Genomic DNA, 20,660 nt, shown 5'->3' on the forward strand with positions numbered 1-20,660 from the left:
GATACAGCTCTACTAACTATATCTTTGACCTCACTCTAGTCTTTCTGTTAAGATTTATTAAGATAGTCCAGCACAGAATTATCCCTGCTTCCAGACAGCCTCCACTCCAGAACAAAGATCTGGTTCCTCATACCTGCCCCCAAACTACCCAACACCTTGCTGAGAGGCCCACTGCTCCTGTAGTGTATGGTCTCCCTCACTGTAATGAGCAATAAATCCAACTTGCTCAACTATGGTGTAACCCTGATGGTCTTTGGCTGGAAAGGCAAAAGAGTCATCGACACCCAATGATGTACATTCTCCTCCTTCAATTCTCTCTTAAATGCATGCCAATCAGGCTTTTGTCCATACTGAGCCCCTGAAACTCTCTTGTCAATGTCACCAGCGATTTCTACATGACAATCGAAGGTCAATTCCCAGTCCTCCGTTACTTGACCAATCTACTGATCTCCATTTACTGCCAATCACATCCTCCTTCTGACACTAGCTCTTCACTTGGCTTCCACACACGTAATTTTCCCCCTTTCCCGCCAGCCACTCGTCACTTCTTTTATGGATTCTGCCTCGTCTCCCTAACTTCTAAACATCACGTACCCAAGGGCTTAGGTCTCCGACTTCTAGGTATACTTATTCCCTTTGTGATCTCTAATCTCATGCTTGTAAACATTATTTATGCTGATGATGTGTGTGTGTGTTCATTCATTCTATCCCCAAACATGTGTATATGTATATCCTGAAATAGAGAAGTCTGACTAAACTGGACTGAATATACATTCAGTGCATACTTACGTCATTAAACTAATACATATATTCATCCCAGTTTAGTTGTACTTCTATCCTGAAATTTGAACTCATATATCCAATTACTTCCTCAACATTTCCATTGTTGTGATGCCAAGCAGACCTCTCACATTTGACTTCCAAAACAGAGGTCCTAATATTCCTCTCCCTTTAAAAACGGAGGACACTTGAACATCTATCCATCAGTAAATGGCAGCCCTATGTCTGAAGGTGCTGAGGTCCAAAGCCTTGGAGTCATGCTCGACTCCTCTCTGCATTCATATACTACATCACTCCTCAAAATCCACCAGCAAACCCTACCTTCAAAAAATGTCCAGAATGCATCCATTTTTATCATCTCCACTACTACATCCTCATCCAGGCTGTTATCATTTTTCACCTGGCTTATTGCAATAACCTCCTTCCTTTCCTACCTGCATCTGACCTTGACTCCATTTTTCTCTGGTCTCCACATAATGGCTATATTTACCATTTTAAAATTTAAGTCAGATATGTTACTCCTCTGCTCAGGCCCCTGCAGTAGCTTCTCATCTCACTCGAAGGGAAATCCAAAGTCTATATAGGGATCTACATAATCTGCTGCCCTCACACACATATACAAACTTACCTCTAGGACACTGTTCAAGGATCACACTTAGAAAAAAAATCCAACTATTCAAGTGCATTCACAAGATTAAAACTCAAACACACAATTTTCAGACAAAAATAATTTTGAAAACTCAGATCAATGAGCATGACATGTGAGATTTTTTATCTATTGCAATACACGTTCTTAAAGGAGGCTAAGTTTGATGAATGACTTTCAGATATACCAGCAACCCTAGAATTTGTCAGGGCCTTTGGGATAGTCAGGTCCTTCTCTCCCAAGGTGTCTGATGAGTCATCATCTTCCAGGACCCTGAAAGCCCCACCTTTGTTTTCCTTCTGCTGGACTTCTCAGAGTTCATCCCATATGCCGCACCCCTGCCATAGCTTCCCAGAAACAGATCAGCAAAACCTCACCAGGTCCCAGGGCTGCATATCTAACAGCTGCTTTGCACCAAAGCTGAATCTAGCAATCTTGAAATAACATTTACTAAGCACAGGTTTTTCTTTTTCTTCCCCCTACCCCTAACTTGCCTCTCCCCTCATCCCTCTCTCACCACTGGTAACCACTACTTTGTTCTGAATATATGTAGATCTGTTGCTGCTTTGTTATATTCTTCCATTTGTTTTATTTTTTAGATTCCAACATAGCTCTTAGATACCATCGAATCCAGTATTTCTCTGTAAAGGGACAGATAGTAAATATTTTAGGTCTTATGAGCCAGGCAGTCTCGATTGTACTGACTCTGCACTGCTGGTGGAGGATGAAAAAAGGTCCAGAAAACATGCAAACGATTGGGTGTGGCTGTGTTCCAATAAAACCTTATTTACAAAAAGATACATCAGGCTGAATTTGGCATGCAGGCTATAGTTTGCAGACCTGATCTAAACCAACTCAGTCATTCCATAAATGTAGACAAAGTTATTTGACCCAAAGAATAAACAGGGTGACCCATGCCCCTCTTGACCAGGACAGTCTCAGTGAGACAGGCTGGGACCCGGGACCCTTTGCTGCAATGCTCGCACCTGAACAAACATTTCAGCAAGCAACAAAATACAAAGAAACTATATGGGATTAAAAATAACTGTGTGCATGTGCAGTTGGGGCAAATCATGGACAAAAAGATACAAAAAGATCAAAAAAGCCAACTGCCACTTCTGAAGAGCCAGGAGCAAAAGCAGTACTGGGCATGCCCCCTGCACTCCACACCACCAAAGGGGTGAGCAAAACACCTCAGCCACCCCTCTGACCCGATGTCTGGACACACCCGTACCCTCACCCCATATAAGGAACCAGCTCCCTCCCAACTTGGGGCGTGAGCAAGGGAAGCTGTTACTTGTTCTTGGTCCTCCCTGCTGCAGCAGGAGCCCCCAGTAAAGCCTTGCCCGAACTTCTTGTCTTGCCTCTAGTCGATTTTCATTGACTGGGGAAGGCCAAGAACCCTGGTTGGTATCATCAGTATGTGTCTGTGGTCCCAATATATCAATAATTAACAATATGCCCCTTTCACTCTCAAAAGCATCCTGGTTTGGGTAATAAATTACATGGTTACCCTCTAACTCATGTAGATCTTCATATTTCTGATATATTAACAGTGCCCATGAAAAATTCAGAATTGAGTAAACATATAGCACGGATAACACTGACATTTACAAACGACTAAAGTTAGTTGAAGCCCCAATAGCTTCAAGATGGCAGAGGACTAAGACATGGAGATCACCTTCCTCCCCACAAATACATCAAAACTACACCTCCATGTGGAACAACTCCTACAGAACACGTACTGAACGCTGGCAGAAGACCTCAGACCTCCCAAAAGGCAAGAAACTCCCAGACATACATGGGTAGGGCAAAAGAAAAATGAAAATAAAAAGAGACAAAACAATAGGGACAGCCTACATCTGTGAGAGGGAGTTGTGAAGGAGGGAAAGTTTCCACACACTAGGAAGCCCCTTCAATGGCAGAGATGGCAGCTGGGCAGGGGGGAAGCTTCAGAGCCACAGAGGAGAGCGCAGCAACAGGGGTGCAGAGGGCAAAGCGGAGAGATTCCTGCACAGAGGATCGGTGCCGACCGGCACTCAGCAGCCCGAGAGGCTTGTCTGCTCACCCGCTGGAGCGGTTTGGGGCTGGGAGCTAAGGCTGGGCTTCAGAGTTCAGATCCCAGGTAGAGGACTGAGGTTGGCTGCATGAACACAGCCTAAAGGGGGCTAGTGCACCACAGCTAGCTGAGAGGGAGTCCAGGAAAAAGTCTGGAACTGCCTAAGAGGCAAGAGACCATTGTTTTGGAGTGCGCAAGGAGAGGGGATTCAGAGCACCGCCTAAACGAGCTCCAGAGACAGGCGCAAGCCACAACTATCAGTGCGGACACCAGAGACAGGCACGAAGCTCTAAGGTTGCTGCGGCAGCCACCAAGGAGCCTGTGTGCGATCACAGGTCACTATACACCCCACCCCACCCCACCCAGGAGCCTGTGCAGCGTGCCACTGACAGCATCCTGTGGTCCAGGGACAACTTCCCCGGGAGAACACACGTCGTGCCTCAGGCAGTTGCAACGTCTCGCTGGCCTCTGCCGCGGCAGGCTCGCCCCACATTCTGTACCCTCCCTCCCCCTGACCTGAGTGAGCCAGAGGCCCTGAATCAGCTGCTCCTTTAACCCCATCCTGTCTGGGCAGGGAACAAACGCACTCAGGCGACCTACAAGCAGAGGCAAGGGCAAATCCAAAGCTGAACCCCAGGAGATGAATGAGCAAAGAAGAGAAACGGAAATTTCTCCCAGCAGCCTCAGGAGCAGTGGATTAAATCTCCACAATCAACTTGATGTACCCTGCATCTGTGGAATACCTGAATAGACAATGAATCATCCCAAATTGAGGCAGTGGACTTTGGGAGCAACTGCAGACCTGGGGTTTGCTTTCTGCATCTAATTTGTTTCTCGTTTTCAGTTTATCTTAGTTTAGTATTTAAAGCTTATTATCATTGGTAGATTTGATTAATAATTTGGTTGCTCTCTTCCTCTTTAATTTTTTTTTAATACATATATACTTTTCCTTTTTCTCCTTTGTGAGTGTATATCTCTATGCTTCTTTTTAGTGGTTGTTATCATTGGTGGATTTGTTTTGCAGTCTGGTTGCTCTCTTCTTTTTTCTTTCTTTTGCTTATTACTTTTTCATTTTTTGATTTTTTTTTTTAATGTTGAGCCTTCTTTTTTAATTTATTTTTTTTAATTTTTGGCTGTGTTGGGTCTTTGTTTCTGTGCGAGGGCTTTCTCTAGGTGTGGCAAGCGGGGGCCACTCTTCATCACGGTGCGTGGGCCTCTCACTGTCATGGCCTCTCTTGTTGCGGAGCACAGGCTCCAGACGCGCAGGCTCAGTAGTTGTGGCTCACGGGCCTAGTTGCTCCGCGGCATATGGGATCTTCCCAGACCAGGGTTCAAACCCGTGTCCCCTGCATTAGCAGGCAGATTCTCAACCACTGCGCCACCAGGGAAGCCCTCATTTTTTGATTTTTAATAATATTTTTTTCTTTTTTATTTTAATACCTTTATTTTATTTTTTTAATTTATGTATTCTTCTCCCTTTTCTCCTGAGCCATGTGACTGACAGGGTCTTGGTGCTCCGGCCAGGTGTCAGGCCTGACGCTCTGAGGTGGGAGAGCCAAGTTTGGGACATTGGTTCACCAGAGACCTCCCGGCCCTATGTAATATCAAACGGCAAAAATCTCCCAGAGATCGCTACCAGAATGCTAAGACCCAGCTCCACTCAATGACCAGCAAGCTACAGTGCTGGACACCCTATGCCAAACAAATAGCAAGACAGGAACACAACAACACCCATCAGCAGAGAGGCTGCCTAAAATTATAATAAGTTCACAGACACCCCAAAACACACCACTGGACGTGGCCCTGCCCACCAGAAAAAAAGATCCAGCATCATCCACCAGAACACAGGCACCAGTCCCTCCACCAGGAAACCTACAAAACCCACTGAACCACCGTTACCTACAGGTGGCACACACCAAAAACAACGGGAACTATGAACCTACAACCTGCAAAAAGGAGACCTCAAACACAGTAGCTTAAGCAAAATGAGAAGACAGAGAAACAAAAAGCAGAGGAAGGAGCAAGGTAAAAACTCACCAGAACAAACAAATGAAGAGGAAATAGCCAGTCTACCTGAAAAAGAATTCAGAGTAATGATAGTAAAGATGATCCAAAATCTTGGAAATAGAATGGAGAATATACAAAAAATGTTTAATAAGGACCTAGAAGAACTAAAGAGCAAACAAACAATGATGAACAACACAATAAATGAAATTAAAAATTCTCTAGAAGGAATCAATAGAAGAATAACTGAGGCAAAAGAACGAATAAGTGACCTGGAAGACAAAATAGTAGAAATAACTACCACAGAGCAGAATAAAGAAAAAAGAATGAAAAGAATTGAGGACAGTCTCAGAGCCCTCTGGGACAATATTAAATGCAGCAACATTTGAATTATAGGGGTCCCAGAAGAAGAAGAAAAAAAAACGGACTGAGAAAATATTTGAAGAGATTATAGTTGAAAACTTCCCTAATATGGGAAAGGAAATAGTCAATCAAATCCAGGAAGTGCAGAGAGTCCCATACAGGACAAATCCAAGAAGAAACATGCCAAGACACATATTAATCAAACTGTCAAAAATTAAATACAAAGAAAAAATATTAAAAGCAGCAAGGGAAAAGCAACAAATAACATACAAGTGAATCCCCATAAGGTTAACAGCTCATCTTTCAGCAGAAACTCTGCAAGCCAGAAGGGAGGGGCAGGACATATTTAAAGTGATGAAAGAAAAAAACCTACAACCAAGATTACTTTACACGGCAAGGATCTCATTCAGATTCGACAGAGAAGTTAAAACCTTTACAGACAAGCAAAAGCTAAGAGAATTCAGCACCACCAAGGCAGCTTTATAAGAAATCCTAAAGTAACTTATCTAGGCAGGAAACACAAGAGAAGGAAAAGACCTGCAATAACAAACCCAAAACAATTTAAAAAATGGTAAATAGGAACACACATATCAATAGCTACCTTAAATGTAAATGGCTTAAATGCTCCAACCAAAAGACATAGATTGGCTGAATGTACACAAAAACAAGACCTGTACATATGCTGTCTACAAGAGACCCACTCCAGACCTAGGGACACATACAGACTGAAAGTGAGGGGATGGAAAATGATATTCCATGAAAAGGGAAATCAAAAGAAACCTGGAGAAGCAATTCTCATATCAGACAAAATAGACTTTAAAATAAAGACTATTACAAGAGACAAAGAAGGACACTACATAATGATCAAAGGATCAATCCAAGAAGAGGATATAAAAATTGTAAATATTCATGCACCCAACATAAGAGAACCTCAATACATAAGGCAAATGCTAACAGCCATAAAAGGGGAAATCAACAGTAACACAATCATAGTAGGGGACTTTAACACCACACTTTCACCGATGCAGAGTTCATCCGAAATGAAAATAAATAAGGAAACACAAGCTATGAATGACACATTAAATAAGATGGACTTAATTGGTATTTATAGGACATTCCATCCAAAAACAACAGAATACACTTTCTTCTCAAGTGCTCCTGGAACATTCTCCAGGATAGATCACATCTTGGGTCACAAATCAAGCCTTAATAAATTTAAGAAAATTGAAATCGCATCAAGTATCTTTTCCAACCACAACGCTATGCGACTAGATATCAATTAAGGGAAAAACATCTGTAAAAAATACAAACATATGGAGGCTAAACAATACACTAGTAAATAAACAAGAGATCACTGAAGAAATGAAAGAGGAAACCGAAAAATTCCTAGAAAAAAATGACAACAAAAACACAACGACCCACAACCTATGGGATGCAGCAAAAGCAGATCTGAAAGGGAAGTTTATAGCAATACTATCCTACCTCAAGAAACAAGAAACATCTCAAATAAACAACCTAACCTTACACCTAAAGCAATTAGAGAAAAAAGAACAAAAAAACCCCAAAGTTAGCAGAAAGAAAGAAATCATAAAAATCAGATCAGAAATAAATGAAAAAGAAATGAAGTAAACAATAGCTAAGATCAATAAAACTAAAAGCTGGTTCTTTCAGAAAATAAACAAAATTGATAAACCACTAGCCAGACTCATCAAGAAGAAAAGGGAGAAGATTCAAATCAATAGAATTAGAAATGAAAAAGAAGAAGTAACAACTGACACTGCAGAAATACAAAGGATCATGAGAGATTACTACAAGCAACTCTGTACCAATAAAATGGACAACCTGGAAAAAAATGATCAAATTCTTACAAAGGTATAACCTTCCAAGACTGAACCAGGAAGAAATAGAAACTATGAACAGACCAATCATGAGCACTGAAATTGAAACTGTGATTAAAAATCTTCCAACAAACAAAAGTCCAGGATCGAATCACTTCACAGGTGCATTCTATCAAACATTTAGAGAAGAGCTAACACCTATCCTTCTCAAACTCTTCCAAAAAATTGCAGAGGAAGGAACATTCCCAAACTCGTTCTACAAGGCCAACATCACCCTGATACCAAAACCCGAACGAGATACTCCAAAAAAAGAAAATTACAGACCAATATCACTGATGAATATAGATGCAAAAATCCTCAACAAAATACTAGCAAACAGAATCCAACAACACATTATAAGGATCATACACCATGATCAAGTTGGATTTATCCCAGGGATGCAAGGTTTCTTCAATATACACAAATCAATCAATGTGATATACCATATTGACAAATTGAAGAATACAAACCATATGATCATCTCAATAGATGCAGAAAGCGCTTCTGACAAAATTCAACACCAATTTATGATAAAAACTCTCCAGAGAGTGGGCATACAGGAAACCAACCTCAACATATTAAAGGCCATATATGACAAACCCACAGCAAGCATCATACTCAATGGTGAAAAACTGAAAGCATTTCCCCTAAGATCACAAACAAGACAAGGATGTTCACTCTCGCCACTCTTACTCAACATAGTTTTGGAAGTTTTAGCCACTGCAATCAGAGAAGAAAAATAAATAAAAGGAATCCAATCGGAAAGGAAGAGGTAAAACTGTCACTGTTTGTAGATGACATGAAACTATACATAGAGATTCCTAAAGATGCTACCAGAAAACTACTAGAGCTAACCAATGAATTTGGTAAAGTAGCAGGATACAAAATTAATGGACAGAAATCTCTTGCATTCCTATACACTAACAATGAAATATCAGAAAGAGGAATTAAGGAAACAATCCCATTCAGCATTGCAACAAAAAGAATAAAATACCTAGGGATAAACCTACCTAAGGAGGTAAAAGACCTGTACTCGGAAAACTATAAGACGCTGATGAAAGAAATCAAAGGTGACACAAACAGATGGAGAGATATATCATGTTCTTGGATTGGAAGAATCAATATTGTGAAAATGACTATACTACCTAAAGCAATCTACAGACTCAATGCAACCCCTATCAAATTACCAATTGCATTTTTTACAGAACTAGAACAAAAAAATTTTATAATTTGTATGGAGACAAAAAAGACCCCGAATAGCCAAAGCAATCTTTTTTTTTTTTTTTTTTTTGCAGTTCGCGGGCCTCTCACTGTCGTGGCCTCTCCCATTGCAGAGCACAGGCTCCGGACACGCAGGCTCAGTGGCCATGGCTCACGGGCCCAGCCGCTCCACAGCATGTGGGATCCTCCCGGACCGGAGCCTGAACCCGCATCCCCCACATCGGCAGGAGGACTCCCAAACACTGCGCCACCAGGGAAGCCCCCAAAGCAATCTTTTTGTTTGTTTGTTTTTTGTTTTTTTGTTTTGTTTTTTTGGTTTTTTTTGCAGTACGCGGGCCTCTCACTGTTGTGGCCTCTCCCGTTGCAGAGCACAGGCTCCGGATGCGCAGGCTCAGCGGCCATGGCTCACGGGCCCAGCCGCTCCGCAGCATGTGGGATCTTCCCGGACCGGGGCACGAACCCATGTCCCCTGCATCGGCAGGCGGACTCTCAACCACTGCGCCACCAAGGAAGCCCCCCAAAGCAATCTTAAGGGGATAAAAAGGAGCTGGAGGAATTCCAGTCTGGGAATCAGGCTTCCAGACTTCAGACTATACTACAAAGCTACAGTCATCAAGACAATATGGTACTGGCACAAAAACAGATATAAGATCAATGGAACAGGATAGAAAGCCCAGAAATAAACCCATGCATCTAAGGTCAACTAATCTATGACAAAGGAGGCAAGGATATACAATGGAGAAAAGACAGTCTCTTCAATAAGTGTTGCTGGGAAAACTGGACAACTACATGTAAAAGAATGAAATTAGAACACTCCCTAACACCATACACAAAAATAAATTCAAAATGGATTAGAGACCTAAATGTAAGACCAGACACTATAAAACTCTTAGAGGAAAACATAGGAAGAACACTCTGACATAAATCACAGCAAAATCTTTTTTGATCCACCTCCTAGAGTAATGGAAATAAAAACAAAAATAAACAAATGGGACCTAATAAAACGTAAAAGCTTTAGCACAGCAAAGGAAACTATAAAGAAGATGAAAGACAACCCTCAGAATGGGAGAAAATATTTGCAAATGAATCAATGGACAAAGGATTAATCTCCAAAATGTATAAACAGCTCACGCAACTCAATGTTAAAAACACAAACAACCCAATCAAAAAATGGGCAGAAGAACTAAATAGACATTTCTCCAAAGAAGACATACAAATGGCCAAGAGGAACATGAAAAGTTGCTCAACATCACTAATTATTAGAGAAATGCAAATCAAAATTACAATGACATATCACCTCACACCGGTCAGAATGGCCATCATCAGAAAATCTACAAAGAACAAATGCTGGAGAGGGTGTGGAGAAATTGGAACCCTCTAGCACTGTTGGTGGGAATGTAAATTGATACAGCCAGTATGGAGAACAGTATGGAGGTTCCTTAGAAAACTAAAAATAGAATTACCATATGACCCAGCAATCCCACTACTCAGCATATACCCAGAGAAAACCATATTTCAAAAAGACACATGCACCCCTATGTTCATTGCAGCACTATTTACAATAGCCAGGTCATGGAATCAACCTAAATGGCCATCAACAGACAAATGGATAAAGAAGATGTGGTACATATATACAATGGAATATTACTCAGCCATAAAAAGGAAAGAAATTGGGTCATTTGTAGAGACATGGACCTAGAGACTGTCATACAGAGTGAAGTAAGTCAGAAAGAGAAAAACAAATATCGTATATTAACGCATATATGTGAAATCTAGAAAAATGGTATAGATGAACTGGTTTACAAGGCAGAAATTGAGACACAGGTGTAGAGAACAAACCTATGGACACCAAGGGCAGAAAGCGGGGGTAGGGGTGGTGGGGGTGGGGTGATGAATTAGGAGATTGGGATTGACATATATACACTAATATGTATAAAATAGATAAATAATAAGAACTTGTTGTATAAAAGAATAAAATAAAATGAAAAAAAAAAGTGTTTCTGAAAGTTTTCTGTGCATGGGAACCACCTTGGATGCTTGCTGAAGCAAGTTCCAGGCTTCAGCCTCTAAGACTTAATACAGGTCTGGGTGCAGCTCAAGTGCCCAGGATGATTCAGAGGGAGGTGACCGACGGACAGTCTTTGAGAAACGCCATCTCAGGAAACAGTCACCAAAAAGCAGAAGGCAATTTGCATTCTAATGTGGTGACTGGTTATCTTGGCAAGTAGAGCCATGACATGCAACTGTGAATGGATCTGTGGTCGCTGTCACCATAAATAGCCTCTGTCCAAAACAGCTGTATGTCATCCTTTAACATGCCTGGTTTAAAATATCCCTCAGTCACAAAGTCCAGTAAACCCAAGATCATAATGTTAGTGCCAGAAAAACAACTCAGCTGAAAGTGATTAGCTGAAGGAAGTGCCGCAGATGAAATCACAGGAAGACAGGTGATCACTGGTACTTATCGCCACATCTGCTACAGTGCATAAGAAAGTTTTGGGTTCACACTCAAAGTGAAAGAAAAACTTTAAATCCCATAAATAATACATTGAAGAGAGAAAAGTTGCTCTAATGCAGTATCTGGAGAGGCCCTGCTAGGATAAAAGGCTCTGTTCAGTGTTTATCTTGCTGGCAGAGAACAAGGCAGGCAGTGAGGCAGATTTGTAATTGACCCAAAAGCATATATGAGAAATGAACCAAGGAGACTGGATTTAAAAGCCTCATAACAGAGTTAGGTAGCAGTAGGGTAAGAGTCCAGCACATCTGCAATTCAAGTAATATGAAAACATGTTTGATTCAATATACTGATGGGCTGAATTTTTATGAAATTCAACCTTTTGTCCTAGTGTATTTGGCAAGGCAAATAAATCTGAAGTTAAAGCTTTAGCATCTTGTCTCTCTTAGACACACAAAAGGATACAGTTAACCAGAACAGCTGGTTAAAAGCTTTATTGGAACATCTAGGAAGCCAATACATTCCAAGACTAGAAGCTGAACTCTACAATATTGAATTCGTAATCCAAGATTCTTATTAATTCTGATCAACATAAAGTCTCGTCTTCTGATAGGACTATACAATTAGTGTTAGAATCTCTGTTTGATGGTTATGCGAGCAGACATTTAAAACTGTCTTCTGACCAAAGTTCTATTATCAAACATAAAAAGAAGAGAGAAAAAGACTGTCATTAGACAAAAGGCTCATCTAGAAAATTATATTTAGTATAAAATAGTCAATTCTTAATCATCTACAAGAATCAAGAAATAAAGCAGAGAAAAATAGTTAATATTTGACTTTGATATTTACAATCCCTTATAGATTTATCTTATGAACTGTTTTCTCTTGAAAAAAAAATACATTTAAGCTATTTTTGACTCATTTATCCCAAGCATAATCATAATAAATAGGGACTGGCCCAGAGAAGAAGGTGTCAGGATAAATCATGTTGGGATTTAAAGCTCACCCTTGATAAACTGGATCAGAATATGAAAGTTGAATATAGAATTTCCACTTCCATCCTTGATAGATCAATTAGGAGATTTGCCTTCCCACCAAAAACAGCTATAAAACTAGACAAAAATGTATGAGGCAATTGCTTTCAGGCACTGAAAAAAAGGAAGCAGAGAAGTATGATCCTTGAGAGAAGGAAAACACACAAAATAAGCTCCACGATAACACCAATTTTCTTCCTGGGGGCAAATTCCTTCTGCGGCAGGGAGGGGAAGCCCAGGCAGAATAGCAGTCTCAATGAACTGAGATGAACAGAACTGAGTTCTAGACTGCTGAGGAAGCTGGAATTTTCAGAGCAGGATATTAGAGAAGTAGGGAAAGCACAGAGGGTCTCCCTATAAATCTGCATAAACCTTGAGTCCACGGCCAAGGGCTGTGCTATGCATCTGCAGGGTGTATCTGCAAGGCAAGACTCTTAGAAAGACTAGCAAAGATTGTGTGCCATATAGCTGAGCTCTTCATGGTAATGCCAGAGGTTACCGAGTAATGAGAGACATTGGAGGTCCAGTATAATCAGAGTAGTTTGCTCACTGAGTAGACACACCCTGGAGTAAGAGCCATGCCCTAGGACTAAGTTCAAAACAAAAGAGGTTCTCCTAATAAGAATATAAAGAAGATTAATAGGACAAAAAGGATTCACCATTAATTTAACTGGCTATCAAAACAAAACTCAATATCCTTTAAAGGAAGATAATATAATTCAGACTCCACACAACACATTCCATAGTATACAATAAAAAATACTAGACATATAAGCAGGCAGGAACACATGACTCATAATCAAGGAAAAAATAAATTAATGGAAATAGATCCAGTCATGATCCAGATGTAATTATAACTATAATCAAGGACCAAAAGGAAAGGATGGTCATAATGAATGCACAGATGGTGGAAATCAGCAGAGAAGCAGAAACTATAAAAAACGGAAATTATAAAATTGAAAAATACAATATATGATATTAAAAACTCACTGTATGGGTTTAACAGCAAATTGTAAACAGCAAAAATAAGTGTTTAAATTTATATAGATCAGTAGAACTTTTATAATATGAAGATCAGAGATAAAGAGAATTGGACAAAGTAAATATAAACTCTTGACCTGTGGGGTGACATCAAGCAGTCTAAATGTAATTGGGGCTCCAGAAAGAAAAAGGAGGAAAAAATGGGGCAGAAAAGTATTTGAAGAAATAGGAGTCAAAACTTACCTGTGTTCGATAAAAGCATAAACATAGATCTAAAAAGCTAGGGGACCCTAAGCAGGATAAAGATAAAAAACAATACACCTAGGTACATCACAGTCAAAGTACTGAACACAAAAGACAAAGAGAACACCTTAAAAGTATCCAGAGGGAAAAAAGGTAGCTTTCATAAGAAAAATAAGAATGCACAGATTCATCATCAGAAATGATGATAGTCAGAAGACAATAAAAGTATACCTTTAAAGTGCTTTGAAAAAAAATCCTTCTAATCTAGAACTCAATGTCAGTAAAAAAAATCATCCCTTTAAAATGAAGACAAAATAAAAATATTGTCAGAAAGAAATAAGCTGAAAAAAATTAATTACTAGCAGACCTGCACTGCATGAATGAAACTGCTACCCAAAAAAATTATGATCTTCACAAAGAATGACTAACACTGTAAATGGTAAATATATTGGTAAATATAAACTAATTTTCTTTTCTTTCCATTTCTCTAAAACACAGTTGACTGACTAAATCATAATAATAATATAGTGGGATATATAACATATGTAGAAGTATAACATATGGCAAAATATCAAAAAGGATACAATAGGTAACATAAAAGTATAATGTACTCACCTTATATATAAAATGATGTAATACACAAAGTTAAATGGTAAAAAATTAATGATGCTTATTTTAAGGCTTAGAGAAACCACTTAAAAAAACAAAACAGAGAAATATAGCTAGTATGCCAATAGAGGAAATAAAAAACATTACTACAACACTTAACTAATCCAAAAGAAAATGGGAATAAAGAGAAAAACTCAAAGAACAGATGAGACAAATAGAAAACAGACTGGCAGGATGATAGAGATTAATCTGTCCACATTAATAATTAAATTAAAAGGGCTTAACATGACAGAAACAAGGCAGAGATTGTCAGATTGCCTTCAAACCTTAAAGAAGGAAATTTATCCAAGCAGAAAAATGTTACTATATATATACTGATATACATATATATATATATATATATATATATATATATATATATATATGTTTTGCTATGGAAGGTGTTGCCACTTGCATTTAAATTTGATCCTGACCTTCTCTTCAGGCTGTGACTCTTTTTGATCATCTCCAAGTGTGCCATGAGGTGGGTTTAGTCTTCTGACATTATCATTAGTGCACTTGTTGATGTAATCATAAGACACACATTACCAATCCAACATTACTGATGAAGAAACTGGAACTTAAGAAGAACTTACTTTGTACTTTCACAGTGCCAGTTCTTAAAGTCACTACACCAATTTTTAAATACATACAGGCAGCATATTAATCAAAATCCCCAAATTGGAGGTTTAACATCATGTAGGCAAATCTTAAATAATCTACCGAGTTAAGTAGACTGTCCTGCTCAGTGCTCTAGTGTAGCAAAACACATTCCTTTATCACTGTTCTCATGATTTTAAAGTTTGGTGAAGGAGATCATTTGGCCTGAAAAAACTTTGTCATCATGGATTCAAAATATGAAAAAAATAATACTAATATTATTAGTATATTATTAGCTGATATTTACTGAGCATTTACTGAGTGCTAGGCCCTATGATAAGTGCTCTACCTATAATATCTTATTTGTACTAAAAGGGAAAAATAAAGCAATCCATTCCCACTGTAAAGATGAGCTTTAGGGTGATTAAGTGACTTGCCCATGATCACCTGAGCTGATCACCGAAGGGGGAGGCTGAGTAATTTTAAATACAGAACATCTGACATCAGAGCCTATGCAGTTTATAGCTTCATCTTCATTTTAACTTTTCCTCATGTACCTCTTTCCTCTTTGGAAAGGGTTCCTGTGAATATGACCTGACAAAATAAGCAGGTTATGAGACTAATCAGTTAGTTTTCAGCAAAAAGGGAAAAGACTGTCACTTGGAGATTGAAATCAAGCTAAAAAGTCAACCATGGAAGTACCATGTGTCCTTCTAACGAGGGCTCTTCTGCCAAACTCAGCCACAGGTGACCACCCAACAGGATACAGAAATAGAATCTGAGATGCTACAGAATATCAGTTTTGGCTACTTGACCTCTAATGTGAGCTCTGTGTATCAAAGGAGTGAATTCACGCGACAAAAGTGTTTTCTGTCACTTGTGTGCTGACCGAGAGTCCATCAGCCCCGACTGCCAACGGAAAGCCTCCAACAAGTTCATCAAGAAAGTCGCCGGTAAGTGATTGGTCTCAGGCGACCATTACATGAGCACTTGTGGCTGGCTCTGAAGTGCTGAAGGCTGGTGGACACTAAAAGTCTTAGAGACGGAAATTTCATGCTTATAAATAGAAAATAATACCACATATGTCCTGTTGAACAATCATTTGATTGCCAACAGAAAACAGCTTATCAGCAGCAGAATACGGAATATGCTTGCAGAAGACAAGGATTGCATTATAATTTCTTGCTACTGACCAGACTTTGATGTTTCTGTCTTAGCGACTCAAATGATCACACAACTGTGCTCTGAATTAATACAGGTACAAAATAATCACATTTCCTTCAGAGTTACACGTGATCACTGTGCAGACCAGTGAAGCAAAGATACGCTATGTAATTAATTTGTAAACATGTGTGATTCAAGTCTAAGAATATTATTTGCTCATCATAAGACAATTTAAGCTCTCTGAGCAAAAAAAGTCACTTGAATTACATCACTGCACACATCACAAGTTGGGGAGGTACAATGACATGGAGATTCCCTATTATTTCAGCAGAGTAGACTGTGAGCAACTTTTAGGAAAAACTTAGCCAAATGACAAATACCAGCTTCAAAAGTTCACTTTAGGGAAGAGAAAGGGTCTTTTGGTATCTATCAGGTGCCATTCTCCCAGTTTACTGACTTCTATACTCAAGAGAATCCAGTGTCTACTAATTATTGGAGAGATTTAAGAAGAGTCTAAGACTAAATAACTTAAGTTTTTCTTCTTCCTATTATTCTCCAAATCTGGCTTTCCTAAAAGCAGTGTGAAACATTGGTGATTACTTATTAAACTGGTGCTAAAATATTTCGAAAAAAGAATTACTATGGAAGATGGCAATGTGGGAACATGCCAAGTTAGCATCTCCCCACAACTAGGGCGCCTGCCAGCTGCTGGTGGGGAACCCTGATGCTCAAGGAGACAGGAAGAACCCCCAAGTGAACCAGTAGGATGTGGGGGGACTGAGGGGGGGAGGAGAAGTGGAGGCCAGAAAGGATCAGAGCCCCTGAAGGTGGGGAGATCAGGAGAGGCAGGTGGGAGGGGTCCTCTGGGACCCGAGAAGCAGGAGAGGAGAGGAGGGCATTTGCCCCACCCACGCAAGCCCAGGAAGCCTGCTGGGCTCCCAGGTGAGGTCCCCACCCTCTGAGACCAGGGGTGGGGGGCACGCCTGAGCCCCTTCTGTTCCTTGAGCCTAAGCCCCACCCCCCACAGCCCCGAGGGAATTTTCCAGCTCTGTGGGTCCTGAGCATAGGCCCCGCCCACCCCCCAAACCTTGCCCTTGCTTAGGCCCTGCCTCCACAGACAAGGCTTTTTCCCCCGCTTTTCTTTTTCTTTTCCCTCCTCCTTGTTTTTACTATTGTGTTACTGTTGTACCTTCCAGTTCTTCATTCATCATCACTTTTATTTTTATATTCTTTCTAACATATCTGTTAGTTTCCTAGTCTAATTTTATTTTTTCCTTTCTTATTGCCTCTCTCTCTTTTTTTTTTTTTTTCACCCCACATGGCTCGCAGGATCTTGGCTCACGAGCCAGGGGTCAGGCCAGAGCTCTGGTGGTAGGAGCCACTTGGAGTCTGGCTCCATGTATAACTTTGAATCACTCTTTCCAAGAATCCCTTTTCTTTTCATCAAGAAAACAAGAGTTTGAGTAAGAACCTTCTCCATCAGGGAATGAAGAGGAAGACGCCGATGGTTCCTCCTCCCTCCCATCTTTCATCAGGGGAGCAAGGGCGTTTGTCTTGCAAGCCTCTTTGTTTCACCAATTAGCCCAGTGTTACCGTTGATGGGCAGGGGAGGTAGGTCACTAACATAATGTTGCCAGATTTAGCCAATAACAGCACAAGATGCTTGGATATATTTGCATTTTAGATAACTGTCCTTAAATCTATGTCCCAACTGTTCTATTTGGGAGTCCTATATTTTTTTCTGGCAATTCTACCCCCATAGCAGGGTCATTTCAATCCATACTTTCCAAGAAGGAAAATTTCAAATTGATTGTAACCTTCCTAGAGTTCCTCTGCTTTCTTTTTATGCTACTCCTGTCACATTTTACCTGTCCCAGGACTGAATGACTGACTACATTGGGAATTTTTTTTTAATCTGATTATGTCATGATGACTTCCCAGGTTTTCCAGAAAGAAAAGGGTCCACTCACTGGTCAGCATTGTCTTCCCGTGGGCTCAGGATAGTAACTGCAGTTTCCCAAATATTGGCGTAAAGACAAACCCTGTTGACACTGTTTCTCACACTAGATCAAATAGACTTCCTGCCCCAAAAGAAGTGTGCGTGGACTTGTGTCTTCTGACATAAAACTGTAGGAAGAATAAGAGGCTGCTAATCTTCAGGAAACCTGGACTTCACTCATGGCTCTCACAATGACTCTCTGTAGAGACATCAAGCAAGACATTTCAAGATTTTTGTGGCCCCAGGCATTTCAACATCTGGGGACTGGTAGTTCCAGAGAGATCGCCTAACTAAAAAGAATATTACAAGACTAAGATGAAAATTCTTTGAAAAAAAGTAAAAGCTTGAAAAATGGTAACATCACTTGTTTAGAAAATGCCTGCTTCTCAGAAGGACTTAGCATGGCATAGAAAATGTATAAATATAAACTCTTTTAAAATAAATCAACGTCTCGTTTCCCTGGTGTTTTCAGAGGGTGCTCCACGTGAAGCCAAGCCTTTAGAAAACTATGTCTGAATCTCACATCTCTGAGCATACTCAGAGAAAAACATGTCTTGCATTTTCCTGATGATTCTAGGGCAACGTTTACAATATCGGTTATTGTGCTCTGTCCCACCAAACAAGCAAACAAGAAACAGATGCACTAAAAATGTTTACACTTTTGAGAGCTCCCAGGGCCATTGCAACAAGGAGGATGGTTTGCCTTGTCCTAAGTGGCCCCAGCTGCCTGCCGGGCTGCTGACATTTCCCATCCAGACCAGGCCATGCTGTTTCACACCTTCTCCCTTACTTCACAAGCAATTTTACCACAAAGGCACATATCTTAGGACACAGCGTGAGGGATTTGCCACCCAGAGGCATTTTTCCTTACTTCTGTATTGCTGCCTATATTCCAAGGGATTGAGATTGTCCGTTTCTGTAGGGCTCTGTTATATACCTTCATGTCATTCACAAGTCCTGTGTACATACAGTATACTTAACAATTGTAGATATTTATTTCAAGTGTGGAATGTCTACTATACCTCCCGATACATTAAGAACTATTGTATTATTTTTTTAAGGTTTTTTTTTGATGTGGACCATTTTTAAAGTCTTTATTGAATTTGTTACAATATTGCTTCTGTTTTATGTTTTGGTTTTTTGGCCGCAAGGCAGGTGGGATCTTAACTCCCCGACTAGGGATCGAACCCACACCCCCTGCATTGGAAGACGAAGTCTTAACCACTGGACTGCCAGGGAAATCCCTAGAACTATTGTATTATTTTTTTAAATCAGATATCTATTATCAAAAAGTAATGACATTTTATGCCTAACAGCTGCTAAACCATCCCAGTCAGCTGAATTAGCATATTCCTTCATTTTGAGCACCTGATAAACATTTTAATGTTTCTGAACATTAGGACTTAAGTCTTACAATTGATATTCATGTTTAATGTGATAATGTTCCTTTGACTCCAGAAAAGCTGCTGTTAAGAATGATGCATCTTTAACTGAATCTGTAGAGTAAAAAAAAAGAAAACTTTTTAGAGTTTTTCTAATAAAATTCGAAGAGGCTAAGAGGTGATACTGTCAGAAAAGAAGTAATATTACAGGTATTAATTTAGCCTTTAATCATCTCACACACACACGTGCACACACACACACTTATACCATTATCTTCTCAATCCAAAGGCAAGTATAACTTTGATATTTAACCTTCTATTCCATTTTTTCATTTCTGTATATATATATATATGAAATTTAAAATATCTGTTATTATATTGTTTCTTATAGAATGATATGATAATACTGCTGTGTAATTTGTCTGTATCACCCCACACTATGTTTTGAGAAGTATCCAGTATGTGTAGATACAGTTCTGTAGTCATATATGTAGAAAGAGTTCACTGCTTTTAACTTCAGTATGACCTTATCACAACTTATCAGAGTTTATATATTCATTCCCCTACTGATGGAGATTTACTCTGCTTTACATTTTTACCGCTACCAACCATCTTCCGTGAACATATTCGTGTCTCTTGAGCTCGTGTACCAAGTGTGCTGGACCCGCCTCCGATGACCATGAGAGCCGATGGTGCACATCTTTCCTACCCTGCCTTCAGTGATGTAATGTCAGTAGCTTAAATATGAGCATTTACATTATGGGAAATGGCAAACCTACAAATCAAACTCACAACTCCCTCCCCAACCGGAAAGACAGTCTGCCAGCACAGCACTGGATGTATACTTCCCAAGGTGGAATTGACAAATATTCTAGAGGGCTTGTTTCCGTCTCTTCTGGATGCGACCAAAGATTCTGTGCCACCATCTACTTCCACCAGACAGTATATGAAAGTATTGCTTCTAAAATATCTTTACCAAGGCTTGAGATTGCCAGGTATGTTATTTGTGCCCACATGATAAATAAAAATTGGCCTCCCATTCCTGGCTTCATCTGCATTTTCTCACTAGCCAGTGAAGTTGAGTATATTTTCATATACATAGTGAACATTTGAATTTCCTTGCCTTTTAATTGCTTTGCTCACTTTTAAACTGGCCAGCCTTTTTCTTATTGACTTATAGGAGTTCTTTACATTAGTCTGGGAA

The 20,660-nt window shown here is 39.8% G+C and overlaps 1 long non-coding RNA gene across 1 annotated transcript in view; it reads right to left on the minus strand.

Moving 5' to 3' along the window:
• Positions 1-20,660, minus strand: part of LOC125961781 (uncharacterized) — a 61,088-nt gene that overhangs the window by 19,401 nt on the left and 21,027 nt on the right. The window lies entirely within an intron of this gene.

This window comes from Orcinus orca, chromosome 17, assembly GCF_937001465.1.
Source record: "Orcinus orca chromosome 17, mOrcOrc1.1, whole genome shotgun sequence".
Lineage (NCBI taxonomy): Eukaryota > Metazoa > Chordata > Mammalia > Artiodactyla > Delphinidae > Orcinus > Orcinus orca.